The 17,878-nt window shown below is 42.2% G+C and overlaps 1 protein-coding gene across 6 annotated transcripts in view; it reads left to right on the top strand.

The window, feature by feature from the left end:
* Nucleotides 1-299: 299 nt before the first annotated feature.
* The window catches only part of INO80D (INO80 complex subunit D), a 66,372-nt gene continuing 48,793 nt past the window's right edge, over nucleotides 300-17,878 (top strand). Inside the window, exons 1-2 of one of the 6 annotated variants that reach the window (XM_045806564.2) lie at nucleotides 301-438; nucleotides 17,736-17,828. The gene's annotated coding sequence lies outside the window, so the exon portion shown is untranslated. The other 5 variants (XM_045806562.2, XM_045806565.2, XM_045806568.2 and 2 more) reach the window with 5 other exon arrangements.

Genomic DNA, 17,878 nt, shown 5'->3' with positions numbered 1-17,878 from the left:
TTGTACTTTATCGGGAGCGGGTGCACTTTTCCCCCCGGCCCCCCTTTCCTCTGCCTCCAAGATGGTAGGAAAGTTGTCGTTTCGGAGGGCAGAGGAGCGGCTCTCTGGTGTTATGTCCTCGCAGTGCCTGTAGTGGTGCTGTAGGAGGCTGCTGCCTCTTCTTGTGCAGCCCCGGCAGCCCTGCCTTCTTGGCTGGAGAGTATATTCAGGGATTTCCCCTTAATAATCACCGACCCTGGGAGCACTTTTTAGTTTCCAAAATAAAAATATGATCCTCACCCCTCTTGCTTGACAGGGAAAGGCTCTCGCCGGAGCCCAGGGGGGAGCAGTAGCAGCGGCAGCCGAGCTTCCTAGTCCATTGCCAGCGCCTCTCACTCTGATCTGTCAGCCCGGCCGAGGGAAAAGGGGGGAAGGAGAAAAAAAAAAAGCAGCTGAAAGGTAAGCAGAGGCGGCCCCAGGCCCGGCCCACATCCCCGGGCTCCCGTAGGGCGGCGGGCAGGGCCGCGCAGGCAGGGCGGGCGGCGAGCGCGCTTACGTGAGGCCGGGGCTTCGCCGGCCCGCGTCAGGCCCCGGGCAGAGAATGAAAGGGTGAGAGGGGCCGGCGCCGGGGTGGCGGGGGCTGGGGGCCGCGGGGCCTGGGGGCGCCCACGGGCGGCGGCGGCGGGCGGACGGGGGGCCAGTCGGGGCCCGAGCCGGGCGAGCGGCGCGGCCTGCGCGGGCCGGGGTGGGGGTGTGGGCCGGGGCTCGGGGAGGGGGGAGCCGGCTAGGCCTCGGGCCGGCGGGCCCCACAGCGGCCGCGCCCTGCCCCGGCACCCCGGGCCTCCCCGCGCCCCTCCGGCTCCCCCGGGGCCTCCGGGCGCGACGGCGGCGCTGCGGGGCCGAATTGTGCGCCGGCCGGGAGGCTCCCCCGCGGGGCGGCAGGCCCGGGTTGCCGGGACGGGGGCGTCGGGGCCTAGGAGTGGGGAATGGGCACCCGCCCGCCCCTTCCCCCTGGTCTCTCGCAGACGCCCCCCACCCCCCCTCGATTCCGGTAATAGTTGAATTTATTTATCCCCCTCTGCGCTCCGGGCGGCCAGGCCGGGGCGGGGCGGGCGGCCTGGCGGGCGTGGGGTGGGGTGGAGGGGCGGTGAGGAGTCAGGTGCAGCCGCGGCCCGGAAAGTTTCCTTTTAGGCCCGAATTGGGGGTTGCCCTCGTTTCGGGGAGCCCTGGTCCTAGCGCCCGCGACCCCCGAGGGCGTGGGGGGAGAGCACTCGGCTATTTTGCAACTCTTTGCCAGTTCCTGTCCATTGAAGGTACTCCGCCCCTGTACCCCTCGCCCGCGCCCCACCCCACTCCCCGGCGAGCCCTTCCTGGGCTGCAAACTCCAGCCGGTTCCCCAGGAGCCCCCACAGGCTGGGGAGAGGGCCTTCTCTGCTCGTTTGGAAAAGTTTTCCAGGGATTTTTCTTAGCTTATTAGTGACTGGGCTTTTGCTGTGGGAAAGGGGGAGGTAAATTCAGGTGGGATTTCTACTGGGCAGGCTCTCCTCATCGCCTTTTTAGCCCTTACTCCAGAACCCGGGGGTGTTCATTTCGGATTAAGCAACCCCCCTCCTTTCCTCTCGGACTCCTTTGGGTCTCAAGCCCCGTTTTCTGGACGGTCCCCGCAGAGGGAAAGACGTAGGGAGCGGCGAGGAGACTGTCATTAGAGGGGGCTGGATTTCTGGAGCAGCCCCCAGACGGAGGAGTTTCCTGCCCTATTTGGTCAGTGTCTGGTAAATCAGACACATGAACAGAACCCAAGGGGGAGACCCCGGTCGTCAGAACGCTTGGAAGCATTAAAAATTAGGAGGAGGAAAAGGGAGAGGTGGGCAGGGCAGCTCCTGGAACGAGGTCTACAGTTGAAGGATGAATAGTTCATTTATTCTGACAATAACTATTTGGATTTATGTGATATTCTTATGTTCGACCCTAGAGATAGAAAAATGGGGATTTTAAGAAAACTTGTTATTGCCACAACTCGGAAGGGTCAGTGGAAGAGCCCTCAGGGAACTGAACATAGCTGACACAGTGTGGTTTTGGTAATTTTTTTTTTTTCTGTGTTTAAACGGATTTAATTTTAGCTTTATTTTGGTGCCATGAACTTTAAAAGTTGCAAAAAAAAAAAAAAAGTCAAAAACTTAAAATTTCCAAATCTAGATTTCCTGGTTTTCAGGGATGGGATGTTTCCTGTGGTTACACTTAACCTCCTTCTGGTTGTTCTTTAGTATGGAAGTGGAAATGTTAATGTCCCCTGCCCCCACGACCAGCCCCTGGTGTGGGCAAGTTTGGGGGTTATTTTCCCTCTTTCACTTGTTCCCCCCCCCCCCTTCTTTTTTTAGTGGACCTAGGGCATAATGTGCTGTGTATGTGTGTGTGTCCTGCCTGGTATCAGGCTGTAGTTCACTGGCCGAGGTGTTCCACATTCTGACCACACACCCCCCAGAGCACTGTTACCTAGTGAAAAGCTGCCACTTGCAGAGCAATAGATAACCCATGACTTGGTCTGACTTCTGTCAGGCGTGGAAGTGAGACTCCTTCTGTGATTCTTACTAAGTGTGGCTTTCTTTTCCTTTTGTCTGCCTAAAATAAAACACCTTCTGTTTCTCCACAATGATAGATATCCAGCCAGTTAGCATTTTACTTAAGGAAAACTTGGTATTTGAGGTTGTATGGATTTCATACAAAAATGCAAATTACATTTAATGGTTGTTTAACTTTATTGATGAGTTGAAATTGCGTATTGACTCAGACATTTTCATAGACTTGTGTACCCAGAATTGTTACTTCTATTATAGCTCACCCTTATTTTTAGAGCATGTTGGAAGAAATCATTCAGTGAGTCTCTTTCCCTAGAACATTTTAGGATTTAAAAATGTTTGCCCTATAATTTGATATCTTTAAGGTATATTGTCAACTTCACATATCTAAACTTTCAAAAGCCTTATATATACAAATCCTAAAAGTTTTCTACTTTTTCCCATCCTGTCCCAAACCTACATAAATTTCCTAATCTAATCACCTCATGGGCTACTTTATCCCTGAGGGAATGGAGGATTTGATATTTTTCAAAGTTACATTTTATTTGAAACTAAGACTTTCAGGGTAAATACTGAATTAATTTTAAATTGCTAAGGTAATGTATTTTTCACTATTAAATAGTTTCAAAAGCAGATGTTTATTTTAATTTCTAAGTCTGAAGTAATCACATTTTATTTCCTCTGAAAGATTATGTAAGGAAATTTGTATACCCCCACCCCAGCTATTTTCCTCAGCAAATCATTTTAGAGAAATGAAATACTACTTTAGAGAAATGAAATTTTAGTTTATATGGATTTTAAAATTTCGAAGTCAGAGCACTCAAAATTAAACATGTCATTTCAAAAAAAAAAAGTGCTGACCCATTCATTCTTACCTGGGATGTTCCCCAAGGGTTCACAGCTCTCACTCTCTAGGTTTGGAACAGTAGTTATGAATAATGAGAGGTCATTTATATCTGAATACAGTTAGCAATATTGTCAGCCACGTAACACCCCATTTCTCCCTACACACACCTGGTAACTTGTGAACAATAGGTGAATAGGTGAGACTGGGTTGGAGGCAGCCAATTGTCCCTAAAGCAGATACTCTGCGGCTTATACAATGGAGTCCCATTTAAGTCCTGGTAACTTATGCTAATGCCATCCTGCCTTGCAAAACAGCAGTGGAATCTCCTTCCCACTCCTCAGGTACGGGTCTGGCCGAGTCCTCACTGGCATGGCTGATTTTACAGATAATACTTCTGGCTCTTTGGAGACACTTGCAGAGAGTACCGACTAAAGCTTCAAGTTAAAACCTCAGGCCTCCATCTTTTCCCACCTTCACTTAATATGCCGGTCTTCTTGGTTCTGATTCTTTCCCAGAAGGTGGTTTGTTCTTAAACAGCTTCTCAGTTACATTTTATTTGTAGAGTCGTATCCTGCAGTCAGACCCATTTGAACTGGGCTTTGGGTTCTGATCCCAACCCTTCCGAGGGGTGGGTTACTTAATCATTGGTTTCTTTATCTGTAAAATGGAAATATAACATTTTCTGATGTAAGGATTAGATGAAATTGCCCATGTGCTTGGCTCTTAGCAGGTCCTCATTAACTATTCCCCTAACCCACCTTAACCTTTTTTTATTAAAACCATTTAAATACCATCTCTCTTATTGGCTTGTTTGGGGTTTTTTTTCTGACTAAAAGTTATATATATATATATATATTCTTATAAAAGAATATGCTCATATTCATCCCACTCAGACCTATTTTCACACTCAGGAGGTAACTAACCACTGTTAACATTTTTTGTTGTGTTTTCTCTCCATGTGTGTGATTGCGTGTATACGCAACATAATCGTAGGATCTTCCATTTAACAGCGTCGTGTAGTTTAGTGTTGGCTAAGCACTTGGCGCTCTGACGTCAAGCTGGCCTCGAATCTCATGTGACTGGGACGAGTTGCTTAATCTCATTAAGTCTCAGTTTCTTCATCTGTGAAAAGGGGTGATAATAATCCCTTTTCCATAGGGTTGCTGTGGCCCTTAAATGAGGAATTGCATATAGTTTCTAGAATGGTGCCTGGTACATGACTTCTATATAAAATTTTCCTCTAAAGATTTTTACCGTTCTGGATATGAGATTTTTTTCAATGTGCATAAGTTCTTGTCTCCGCAGATACTACTAATACTAGTAAGTATTTGAGTACATACAGAATAGTATAATTACCCTCATGGGGCAAATAACTGTTTTTGTGCTAGTAAAAAGTTGGCAGTATATTTCTAGAAGTCTCAGCAGCTCGATGGTGGTCTAGCTGTTGAATTCTGTGAGTTGGCAGATGTAAAGGGTTGGTAAGTGCACCAGCAGGGGAAGAAAGTGGGCTTACTTATAGTTGCTCCTTTGACACTGTTGCAGTTCTCTGCCTGCTTGGGATGTGTGCTGGGTAGCTTTGAGGAAGCCCCAGCCTGTGACTTTGGTGGGCTTACCTTGGGAGGGTGGGATGTTAACCTGAGGCATGATGGGAGTGGCTAGAACCACTGACATTTCATTCACTTACCAGATTAACTTCCTCTTGGTCACTGTGGCCTTGTGATACAAAGACACATTCTCTGCCCTTGAGGAGTTTTTAGTCTGGGGAGGGGGGAGGCTGACATTCATCGCATTGAATGATAAGGGATAGATTAGCCCAGAGGAAGAAAACCTATTTATTCTGGCCTAGGGGTAAGCCTTAAAGAGAAGGACTTTCCAGGATTTCTAGACTTTAAGGGTTTCTGCCCTAAGCGAATGGGAGGAGTTAGAAAGGCATTCCGAGAGCTGGGACCTGCTCCTCTGAATAAATGCCTGAGGACAAAAGAGTATTCTGTGTTGCAAATTGTAGGAGTAGTAGGAATAGGAATAAATAGTGGGAGGGGGAGAGGTCTGCCCGTCCCGGTCCTAAGGAGTTTCTTTGGTGGGCTCCGGAGTTTGGATTCCTTTTACGTTCCCACGCAGATCCCGAAGGCCTTTGGCCAAGTAAATTATTTGAGTTTTAGAGGATCTGAGTTGTACAGGGTGGAGTGAAGGGGGGCAAGACTGGAACAGGCCAGTGAGGCAGCTGCAAAGAAGAGATGGAAGGTTTGAACTGAGGCCATGGCATTGACAGTGGAGATGGAGAGAGGTCAGTGGAGAGGCTGCTCACCGAGGTAAAGTGGTCTGCGTAGACTGGCCAGGCGGAGATCGGGGGATCATCCGCACCGGGTGACAGCTGAGGCTGTAGAAGCAGACACATTGGGCTTAGGCTTGTTCTTAATCTTCTGGGGGAATCTGGTGAACTCTGGGTTCTTCCCCAGAAGAATGCATTTATGCATGTTTACGGTTCCTGCATGTGGCTTGAAACTTGGGATCATAACTTGTAGTCTTGGGACAGATGTAGAGTGGAAGATAAAATGAAAGGCTGTAGAAATGTTTTGTTTGATTCACTGTTTGTATGTTTGTGACTTTATCACTGCCATTTCATAGATGAGGAAATAGATTGACTTGCTCAAGGTCAGGCATCTTTATTTTAACAGTTGAATGGGCTCCTGACATTTTGGGGGTAAACCTGGATTTCCACCTTTTGGAAAGTGCTAAGATTTAGAAACCTTGGGTCTGCATTTTTTTCTTCTTCTCCTTTTTTCTTTCTTTTTTTTTTAAAAATCACGACAACTTGCTGGAACTGTTTTGAGGGAGCCCCCTATAGTTTGCCAGTCTATCCCTGGCCCACCCCTGTGGCGCGTTTAGGCATTTCATCTTGCATCCCTACAAACTAAGAAGAAGAAAATCTTGGGGAACATTGACATTGAAGGGTGGGAGCAAGAAAGAGGAAGCCACTGAGCTGCCAGAAAGATTTTCAAGAAAGAGAAAGTGGTCAACAGTGTCAAATGCTGCAGAGAGGTTAAGTAAGATAAGGATGGAAACGTGTCTGTGAAATTTAGCAACAAAGAGACCATTAGTTTCAGATTCTTAGAACAAAAGAACTTTGAAGACTATAGCTATAACTTAATTTTTCTTCTGGTCCTGCAATGTAGGGTTTCTCTAAGGGTGGAGAATGACTGTGGCATGCATAGGAACTCAGCATTTGTTGTAAAGGATTGTTAAGCGGAGCTCATAAATGCTGAAACCAAATCAAGCATTGCTCATTGGTATTTTTCATCACAAGAATATCAGTATATAGATGCTCTATAGAACGTAAAAAATATTCTTAACTTTGGATTCTTAATATAGATTATAGGAAACAATTCTTAGTGGATTCTGTTACTCTAGCCCCAAGAAGGTGGGAGGGCCTGACTTATTGGGGAATTACCCTGTACCATTCAGAAAAGCCCTAGCAGCTGGAGAGTGCATTTCAGCGCTGCGGATTCTAGATTAAAATGATAGTATCAATAAACTACTACTTACTGCTTCTAATAGTAAAGATTAAGTGATTACTAGGTGCTGGGTACCATGCTAAGTACGGTTCATGAAATAGCTAATTTAATTCTCCTAAACAACTCAATGAGGTACAGGCTGTTATAGTCCTCTCTTTACATATGCAAACACTGGAACCTAAATAATTTGCCCAAGGTCACACACCTAGTAATCAGCCGAACCGGATTGGAGCACCATCTCTGATACCCACTAGAGCCGAAGAGTGCTCTCAACTGCTCTTAGACGACCCTTACTTTCTAATGAATCAGCTAAGGAGCTCAACTACTGTAAAGGCCATGTTTAATGTAAATTCGTTATACAGACTTATCTGTACGGTGCTGTTTGAGCGCAGTGTTCAGCACATAATAGGTACTCAGTAAGCACTTCCTTGGTTTATTTTAAAGTATTTTATTTTGAACTTCAGTCGTGCTGAGTATTTTTTGTTTTGAGGTGATAGACAATTTTTCTCCCTCATCTTTCTCTTCAGATCACATCAATGGGCAGATTTTCATCACTTCTGAGTCTAATTTTACTACTTTTCACATTGATATGTGGGATGTTAGTTTTTTGTTTTTGTTTTTTAATGAGTACACTCTACTGTTTAGTATCTCGTTACCTTTTTGAGCTCCATGAAGTTGGATTAAAACTTACTTCCAAAAAAGCTTAAAATGGGGAGAAAAGTTTTTTAAGACCTGGAATACAACTCTGGGATAAGTAAATTTTTTTTATTGTGTTAAATACATTAGAAAGCTAACATTCTGGGACTTTAGGTGGTGGATTTAAAAAAATTGTGAGGTATGTTGTTGGTCTAGCTCTTAAAAGGGGGTAGAATATAAAATTACAGATAGCAATTAGGGGGAAATGCTGTGGCAGTGAAAGGAACATGCTTCTGAAACATGAGACTCAAAAGAGCAGTAATGACATGCAGTTACCACATGGATGTGGTAGTGGCGGTCCCAAAGAGAATAATGTTCATATTTTGGTCAGATCAGTTCATGTGTTGCTGTGGGGAGACTGAGGTTGCTTTTGTTAAAAGTTTGTCTTCCTTTTCTCCCTGCTAATGTCTTATTCCCCTGTGTTTCCAAAGAAGAAACTGGAAAGGAATGATTTTATTTTCCAATTAAACTCAGCATAGAATATCAAGGAAGTTGTTTTGTTTTGTTTTGTTTTTTAAGATTTTATTCATTCATTTGATGGGGGCCTGGGTGGCTCAGTCTTTAAGCGTCTGCCTTCGGCTCAGGGAGTGATCCCGGGGACCTGGGATCGAGCCCCGCATTGGGCTCCCTGCTCCGCTGGGAGCCTGCTGCTTCCTCTCCCACTCCCCCTGCTTGTGTTCCCTCTCTTCCTGGCTGTCTCTGTCTCTGTCAAATAAATAAAATCTTTAAAAAAATTTTTTTTATTCATTCTTTGAAAAAAAGAGGGCACAAGCAGGGGTAGAGGGAGAAGCAGGCTTCCCGCTGAGCAGGGAGCCCAACTCTGGGCTCAAGCCCAACTCGGGGCTCAATCCCAGAACCCCGGGATCATGACCTGAGCCAAAGGCAGACGTATAACTGACTGAACCACCCAGGCATCCCTAGGAAGGCGTTAAGATTTTACACCTAACCATTATTTCCTGCTCTTGAATTCCAGTATATGGATACGTTTGCTGTGGAAATATTCATTCTGTGAGACTATTCTCAGTAATGGTTAGTTTGCCTTTTGGTAATAAATAAGAGTGTATGTTCTGCTGCTGCTCTGAAGTGCTTAATTATTTGCATTCTCTTCTTTAAGGGAGCATAGATCCACTTACATTGCAAACACGTTATTTCCACAGCTGAAGGTAATATCTACAGTTGCTGTTAATAAATGGAATGTGCTTAGGATTTTTTTCTTCGTTTTTGAAGTAATACTGATCATGTGTTAAAAGTACAGGTTAGGGTATAGCTTTTCTTCTTCCTGGATTAGACCATGTGATGCTGTAAGAATTTGACTTAAGATCATGTTTCCTCTCTTTGTATCTTTTTATTTATTTATTAAAAGATTTTATTTATTTGAGAGAGAGCGCGCAAGCGAGAGCACAAGAGCAGGGGCAGGGAGAGCCCGATTCAGGGCTGCATCCCAGGATGCTGGGATCATGACCGGAGCCTAAGGGAGTGACTTAACCAACTGAGCCACACCGGCATCCCAATGTATCTTTTTTTTTTAAATTTTTTTAAATTTATTTGAGAGAGAGCATGCACAAGCCTGCAAGCACGAGCAGGGAGAGGGGCAGAGGGAAAGGGAGAAGCTGACTCCCCACCGAGTCGGTAGCCCAAGATGGGGCTCCATCCCAGGACCCTGGGATCGTGACCTGAGCCGAAGGCAGACGCTTAACCGACTGAGCCACCCAGGCGCCCCTCCTCTCTTTATCTTACAACAAATGCTGAGGAGTGAAGACTATGTGAACTTTACCTTTGGAGTTGGGGTAAAGAACTTCAGTCGTAGGAGGGTACATATAAAAAATGGGAAAAAAGGAAGGTTTTTTTCTGAAGTCTGCCTTTGTGCTTTTGTTATGATTTCTTTAATTAAAAAGAAAAATCCATTAATGTAGAGAAGACCAGATGAATAGTTGTTTCCAGTTTATAGATGAAGTGATTTTGATATTAAATAATACTCATTTAGTTGGAAGTTCGATTTTGAAGCAGAGGGCCGTTTTCCTCTAACATTTGTTACTTTTTGTGGTGTACAGAGTGAGTCTGAATACATTAGAAGACTGGAAATATTAAGTATGAAGATTAAATTGAGCATTTTTTTTTTTTTTGAGAACACAAGCAGGGGGAGGGCAGAGGGAAAAGGAGAGAGAGAGTCTTGAGCAAGACTCCACGCCCAGCACAGAGCCCACTGTGGGGCTCGATCTCACAACCCTGAGATCATGGCCTGAGCCGAAATAAGAGAGTCGGTCACTAAACTGACTGAGCCACCCAGGCGCCCCTAAATTGAGCATTTAAAAGAGGGATTTGAAAATGAAGTGTTGATTGTTCTAAAGGAAGATGGAAAGAATGATACGGAGTTGGCTTTTAGTAGGATTTGAAAATATTAAAAATCAAAGAAATGCAAAGAAAAAATTAATCACAGGTAGATAGAAAAAAATTAAGGTTGAGTAGAAGTTGTTTATAAGATGCTGAAATTAAACCCCTTTTTATAATGTCATAGAGGTGATTAGTGAGAGTTTTGACACTTGTGGCAAATACTGAAGGAGGGCAGTTGGGTAGATTAATGAATTCTTCAAGTTAGAAGTTGAATAGGCAGATTTTAATGCATTCTTAAATATATACATATATATATTTAAAGAGTTTTAAAATTTTTTTTATGAGAGAGGGCGTGTGCGAGAGAGAGAGACAGAGAGACAGAGAGACAGAGACGGAGAGCGCACGCACCTGAGCAGGGGGGAGGGGCAGAAGGATGAGCAGATTCCCCTCTGAGCAGGAAGCCTGACGGAGGCCCTGGGATCAGGGCCTGAGCTGACAGCAGTTGCTTACCCGACTCAGCCACCCAGGCACCCCTGCATTCTTACATATTTTGTAAACATTATCTGCTGAGTAGACATTGGGCGCCCCATTCTATGACGTCTGTTTGATGTTCATGAGATGTACTGGAATATTGAAAAACTTTCAAGTTTCTAAATTATACTTTCTCTTGCTGTATGACTGTGGCTATTAGAAATTATTGTATAGACCATCCTAAGTCCCAATTTAGTGATTTAAAAAAAAATTATTTCATGATCCCTGGGTGAATCTAGTAACCTTTGTTTTAGGTAGAACCCCAGGAATTAAGAGTTACTGTCACAGAAGCTATTTATGTAAGTGGTTGTATTTACTGAGCACCATTAACCTCTGGGCACCGTGCTAGGCCCTGGGATATAGTGATGAACAGAAAATTGTTCGTGCCTCTGGGAACTTTTTTAGGTGGGAAGACAACAGAAGACTAGGCAATTACAGTAGAATGTGATGATTGCCAAAACAGGGCAACATACGGAGCCTGTAACTAACTCAGCCTTCGGGAATCTGCGTGTGGCTACGACGAAGCTGGGTCCTGAAGTGCTGGCCTCAGGCTGGCCAGAGGTGGGGGACGTACAAAGAGGACAGATGTCCATTGCTCTGGGCAGAGGGTGCAGCCTCCGGATCCCAGGACCTGGAGGAGCCTGGGTGCTTGGTGCTGGGGATGAGCGCCTCCAGGCGTGTGCTTCCTTTGGAACGCATCTCGCCTCATAGACTGTATCTTCTAAAGGTGCAAATTGTGTCTTTCGTTTTTTAATTTAAGTTTTTATTTCAATTCCAGTTAACACACAGTGTTATATTGGTTAGAAATTGTGTCTTTTGCTATTATAGTTTTCACAGCTTTTGAGAAAATGATGGGCTTTTTGGAAGTGTTTAATAAACACTTGCCCTTAAAGGTAGACTCATGTGGATTTCACATAGTGAAATGAATTGAGTCAAGTTTATTAACTTCTTAAATAGCATATTGATTCTCTAAAAAATAGATGACAAATGTAATGTGTTTATTGTAAAAACTTAGACAATACGTTTGTTTTATGATTTTGGTTTTATTTTGCTATATTTTACTATACAGAATTTTAAAATATATTTCTGGCTAATGATGGTGGAGTACTGAGATCTTTGTTCTCTCTAAACCAACTAGAAATAATAAGGAGCATGAGAAACAGAAAAGCAGCTCATTCTTTGATAACTAACGAAATCTTATAACCAGAATATGTGAATTAGGGCGGGTGAGTGCAGTGAAAATTGAACCAAGGCAGAAGAATGACAGGAGAGCATGAACTCCGGCAAAGTGAGGGCACAGCCTTCTCCCTAGTGGCTGACCCACCATGGGAACAAAACCAGTAAGCCGCCTGTGTGGAATGGCAAAGTTGGTATGTACATTGGGCTCCTTGAGTGGCAAGAGGTGGGGCTGAATTACAGACTGTGCAGTCATACTATTTTTTGCAAGTTTAGAGTGGAGGAGAAACTGGCAGCAAGCAGCCTTATAGCTGCAGATCTTGGTCGACTGAAGAGAAATAAAGCCTTCATTATCATCCCCTGAAAATATGGCATGTGGGCCTCTGGGAGTTGGGGAGACGAGTTCAGCATTGAGTCAAGCTTTAAGGGAGGAGTGTTGGTGATAATCATTTTCAGAAACAGCACAGCAAGTGAAAATTATGAACAGAGTTCCCTATGGTGGGAGGTGGCGTGTGAAGTTGGGGGTGAGATATAGCTCCTCTGAGGCAGGAGTCTAAAGATGAGACACAAAAGCTCAAGAAATCAATGATAAGACTACAGGAAGAGAGATAAGAGTGAACTGATGGAACCAGGTTACAAAATAAAAGAATGTAGTCATTATAAAAATGAAGGTCACTTTCAAAGCAGCAGATATACGCTCTATAGAGCTGGGAATCATGGAGGTAAGCTTGAGAGATGTGAGGAATCCAAAATGTAAAAAAGTAAAAATTAAGACTAGAAAATAATAGATATGAAACACAGTGAACTTAGCATACCAATAATCGATACCCTGACATATAGAATCATTGAAGCAGAAAGAATTTGTTAAGACAGTGAGAGTTTTCCCACAATAGAAGACTTGAAATTTTAGAATGGCTTCTAGTCTTTAAATATAAAGACTATTGTTGGGTCAAAATAGAAAAAAAAATTGAGCCCCCTATAAAATAAAAGAGGCTGGCTTGCCTTATAGGCTTTTCCATTCTGTAACATGTGGGAAAAAATACACAGTCACTAGATAAAAAAATATGACCCAAGAATTTTACGTCCAGGCAAGGTATAGTTTAATATCAACTGACACAGATTTCCAAGCAGAAAAACCATGGCTTAGTTCTCATTAAGTTGGTCCTGCGGGGTGGGTGGGGGGCAGGGCTGGAGAAGAGAGGATATTATAAACTATTGAATGGAGATGAGTTGAAAACTGATTTAAAAGGATTAGTGATTAGCATTAAATAAATTTAAATGTAGAACTGATATTAATACTAATACTAATATTGTGGCAATGTAGAAATAAAAGGGAAAAATTCAGAGTCGGGATTTGGACAGATGGTTACAAAAATGAAAATTTTTCTTAAAACATGAGATCAGTCACAATAATGCTAAGTACAGCTGACCCTTCAACAACATGGTTTCAACTGTGCAGGTCCAAACTGGATTTTTTTTCTTTAAACACAGAACTGTAAATGTATTTTCCTTATGATTTTCTTTAGCTTACTTTATTATAAGAATATAGTATATAAGATGTATACACATGAAATATGTATTAATCAACTGTTTATATTATCAGTAAAGCTTCTGGTCAACAGTAGGCTCTTAGTAGCTAAGTAAGGTCAAAAGTTATACTTGGATTTTTGACTATGTAGAGTGTTGGTGCACCTAAATCCTGCATTGTTCAAGGGCCCGCTATGTACTAATTTTCTTAGTGTGGAGTAAAGAGATGTTATTTAAAGGACATAGACTATAAATCTTCCAAGAAAAGAGACTATATAGTGAAATATATAATAAAAAACTAAAAGCTAAAAGGATTTAAAAAAGATAAAATTATGACAAACTATTTGTCATATAAACAAATATAAAATCATAAATTGGATAAACCCATTTGTTAGAAGAAAATGACATATTGGAGCAAAAAAGTTAAATCCATTAAGAGAGGCATCTGAAAAGGGACCAGCAAGTAATATTTTAGTGAATTTATTATTTATTTAGTGAATTTTTTAGGTGTTGTGACCATACAATCTCTTTTGCAACTACTCAGCTCTACGGTTACAGTGTGAAAGCAGCCATAGATAACATGTAAATGAATGAACAGGGCAGTGTTCCAATAGTACTGTTTACAAAAGCACGTAGTGGGCCACATTTGTCCTGAAAGCCAGTTCGCTGACCCATGATCAGAAGACTTTGAAGCAAGGGGTTAATTTAATAGCATGATACATGAAATAAGGAACAACACACCCTGGAAACAATCAGTGTTCTTTTTCAAGCATACCTGTTAGACCCCAGAGAAAATATCAGTCAAATCCAAAAAGCTGAGATATATGCAGATTATGCTCTTTATTCTTAACTAGAACTAAAGCAAAAGAAAGTATAAAACTTTGCCATCTGCGAAAGTTAAATAACCCTCGGGCCAAAGGAAGAATTGAAAACTCAAATCTAAATCAGCTAGAAAGTACTGATAATCAGAAGTCTGTGTTAGTACCTATGGGATATGACTGAAGGAGGAAAATTCATAAATATAAATATATAAATATAAATAAATTACTAAGCAAGAAAAGAACGAGACAGTAAAATAGTTCAGCCCAAGAAGTTACCAACCCCCCCCCACAAAAAATGGAAAGAAAGCAGAAAAAGGTATTAGCAAATATAAAAGCAGAAATTGATGAATTTAGAAAACATACATGGAAGTACTAATCCTAGAGATCTGGGCTTATTTATTTATTTATTTATTTAAAGATGTTGGTAACAATATTAAAAGATGAATTCCTATTGAGCCTAATCATGAACAAAGGGAGAAAACACAAATGTCACTTGTGTATGAACACACACAATATGAGAATGAATCACAGATATTTAGAAGATTAAATGTAGGTGATCATATTGCTAATTTGTGTGCGTTAAATTTGAAACCTGATGTGCACAAAAAAGCACTATGAGGCCCAGGCAACCTTCTAAGGAACATTATAATTGCAGTGCTTTTTAACTTGTTCCAGAACACAGAAAAAGGGTAAGATTTTCTAAGTTATTTTTTGAAATATTATTTGATAACATTCTGAAAAAAAATAAAAAGAACCTAAGCTCTAGACCATTTTCAAATTACAAAAATCCTAAAAAGTAGCAAATGTGATTTAGCAAAGAATAGTGGATGATGACCAAGTTCTCAGGATGAAGTATCAGGAAATCAGGAAATGCTAAATACATCAGTATTGGGAAATACTAAATGCTGTGTTTTTAACAGTACAAAAGAATAATGATTTTCTCTCAAGAAGCTGAAAAAGAATTTGGTAGAATTAACCATTGATTTTTAGGGTTTTTTTTTTTTAAAGAACTTAATAAAACAGGAATACCTTGATACTTCCTTAACATAACAGGAAATAAGTCTTATGGTAAAAGTTTGCATTATTCCTACCATTGACTGTAAGCAGTTCTCATTTAACAGGAATAACAGTGGTCCCCATTATTATTAACATTCCAGCAGTTCTGGCCAATTCAAATAGGAGAAAAAAATGTATAAAAACTGGAAAGAAAGGGGAAATCATTGCTCTAGATACATGGCATGTGATTGTAGATCTAGAATATGTCTTAAAAGTGAAGGTTGTCCTTCATATCCCTCTATCCCTGCCCCCAGTCGTCTTTCTATGACTTATAAAGTACCCTCGTACAGATAGATGTATTTGCCACTTTTTTCACTTTTATCCAGTGTATTTTTTTCCCAAAGTTCATACAAGTTTACTTGCACTAATTTACAAAATATTTATGGTTGACCAGGTAGATGAGCAAGCCAGAGAGAGTATAAAAATGAAACCGCGTGGAGCGTCTGTGTGCCTTAGTCGGTAAAGTGTCCTACTCTTGATTTTGGCTCAGCTCATGATCTCAGGGTTGTGAGATCGAGTTCCACATCAGGCTCTGTGCTGGGCATGGAGTCCCCCTAAGATTCTCTCTCTCCCTCCTCCTCTACCCCTCTCTCCATCTCCACAAAGAAAAGGAAAAAAGAAAGCATGGGTTTGCTTCGAAATATTTCCTGTCCTTGAACATCTAGACCGTTAGGGCAGTTAAATTTTTTTTTTTTTAAAGATTTTATTTATTCAACAGAGATAGAGACAGCCAGCGAGAGAGGGACACATGCAGGGGGAGTGGGAGAGGAAGAAGCAGGCTCATAGCAGAGGAGCCTGATGTGGGGCTCGATCCCGTAACGCCGGGATCACGCCCTGAGCCGAAGGCAGATGCTTAACTGCTGTGCCACCCAGGCGCCCCCGGGCAGTTAAATTTTTAATACAACTTTTTCTCTTTGTATCCTAATAAAGTAAAAAGGGAAAGCTGTTATTTTTGGTGTTTTTTTTTTTTTCCCTTAGATTTTATCTTTTTATTTGTCAGAGAGAGGGATCGCTCCTTGCTGAGCAAGGACCCCAGTGCAGGACTTGATTCCTGGACCCTGGGATCATGACCTGAGCTGAAGGCAGACGCTTAACCAGCTGAGCCACCCAGGTGCCCCGAAAGCTCTTGTGATTTACGTTGATATCTAATTAGGTTTACTCAGTAATGAATGTGATTTTTATTAACTAAGCTAATACTTCAGTTGTTTTTTCTGCTACAGTGAAATACTCAAGGACAGTACAGATTCTCTACCTTTATCACCAACAGGTAGAATGTAAGTAGTAAGAAGCATTGATATTTTTTAATAACTTCATTTGCTCAGTGCTTACTTAGTATGCACTAGGCAAGGTAGTTGGCGTGTCACATGCTTTGTATCACTTGATCCTTGGAGCAACCTGATGATAACATAGCTACTGTTATTATCCCTGTTTTACAGGTGAGAAAACCGAGGTATTATTTATTCAAGGTAACACTAAGTGGCAGATTTGGCAAATGTGTCTTCTGACTCCTTTAAGCATATATGTGTCTTGACATTTATGGGTGTAAGGAATTTCATATTCAGTTTTGTAAAGAAGAGTGTTGTCTTGAGTTTTTCTGTAGCTAGTAACCAAGCTATTCCATCAGCCCATCTGGATGACTTGTAGATTCTGGGGAAAGTAGGTTAAACCACATGGGCCCTTCATAGTCCTGACTTAACAAATCAGTTTTCACTGTAGACCGTCTGGTGTTATAATATGTAAATGTTACTGCTGGCCCTTCTGTGTGCAGAGAGGTAGTGAATGTTATGTGGCTGCTTACTTCCATTTGTTACTAAAACTGTAAACATTTCTTCTCTTTTTTTTTTTTTTTTTAAGATTTTATTTATTAATTTGACAGAGACAGCCAGCAAGAGAGGGAACACAAGCAGGGGGAGTGGGAGAGGAAGAAGCAGGCTCCCAGCGGAGGAGCCCGATGTGGGGCTCGATCCCAGAACGCTGGGATCACGCCCTGAGCTGAAGGCAGACACCCAACGACTGTGCCACCCAGGCGCCCCGAAAAACTGCAAACATTTCTTCAGTCCTGATTGTTAAACTATTTAATGTAATTGAGCGCAACATGTAGTGTATGGCTGTGCACTGGATGGTGGAAGTGTAGTTAGGCGACTGTTCTTTGGGCTCAAGAAGTTTACAGTTTGGATGGGATAAATGTGGGGAAATAGTACAGGGAAAATGACTTCTACAACAGGAACTTGCCCCCCCTTCGTATTTCATAGAAACAGTTGTTGAAAATGGCCAAATATTTGCCAATGTATCAAAAAATGTCAAATTTCTGAGGGACGTTTTAGGTCTATAGGTTCATTCCATTGATATTGTGAAGAGATTTGCGTTCTGAAAATAGATGTAGCGTTCAGCCACCAGTAATGAAATAAAAAGACCTGCCGCCTTACGACATTGGTTTGGTGGAAGAGCCCTGCTGCTTCGAGGTACTTACAAACATTCCCAGAGTAAAAGTTACTTCGTTCAGTTTGGAGGGCTGAGGTAACTTGGTATTTTATAATGTCTCTTACTATTTTAACATTGGGATGATGGATTACAAAGAAGAATCCATCCCACGAAGAAGGGTGATATCCTAGTAGTTCACTTCCCAGGTGAGCAAGCTTTTCGCATTTCTATTTGTTAACTAGGCCTTTTGATATTTTTGTAGACAATCTGCTTCATCTTGATTCTGCAGCATTCCAAACTGTGGTATCCTTGGGGTTCTCTTAACATTGCTATGGTGCAGAAGATTTAAAATCAGGTATGGCTGTGGGGCCAGAAGTCCCTCAGTGAAATTCTCAACTTAAATCT

The sequence above is a fragment of the Ursus americanus genome, chromosome 1 (genome assembly GCF_024610735.1).
Source record: "Ursus americanus isolate L20-20 chromosome 1, mUrsAme1.1.p, whole genome shotgun sequence".
Taxonomy (NCBI): domain Eukaryota; kingdom Metazoa; phylum Chordata; class Mammalia; order Carnivora; family Ursidae; genus Ursus; species Ursus americanus.
This window is presented reverse-complemented; position numbering and strand designations above follow the sequence as displayed.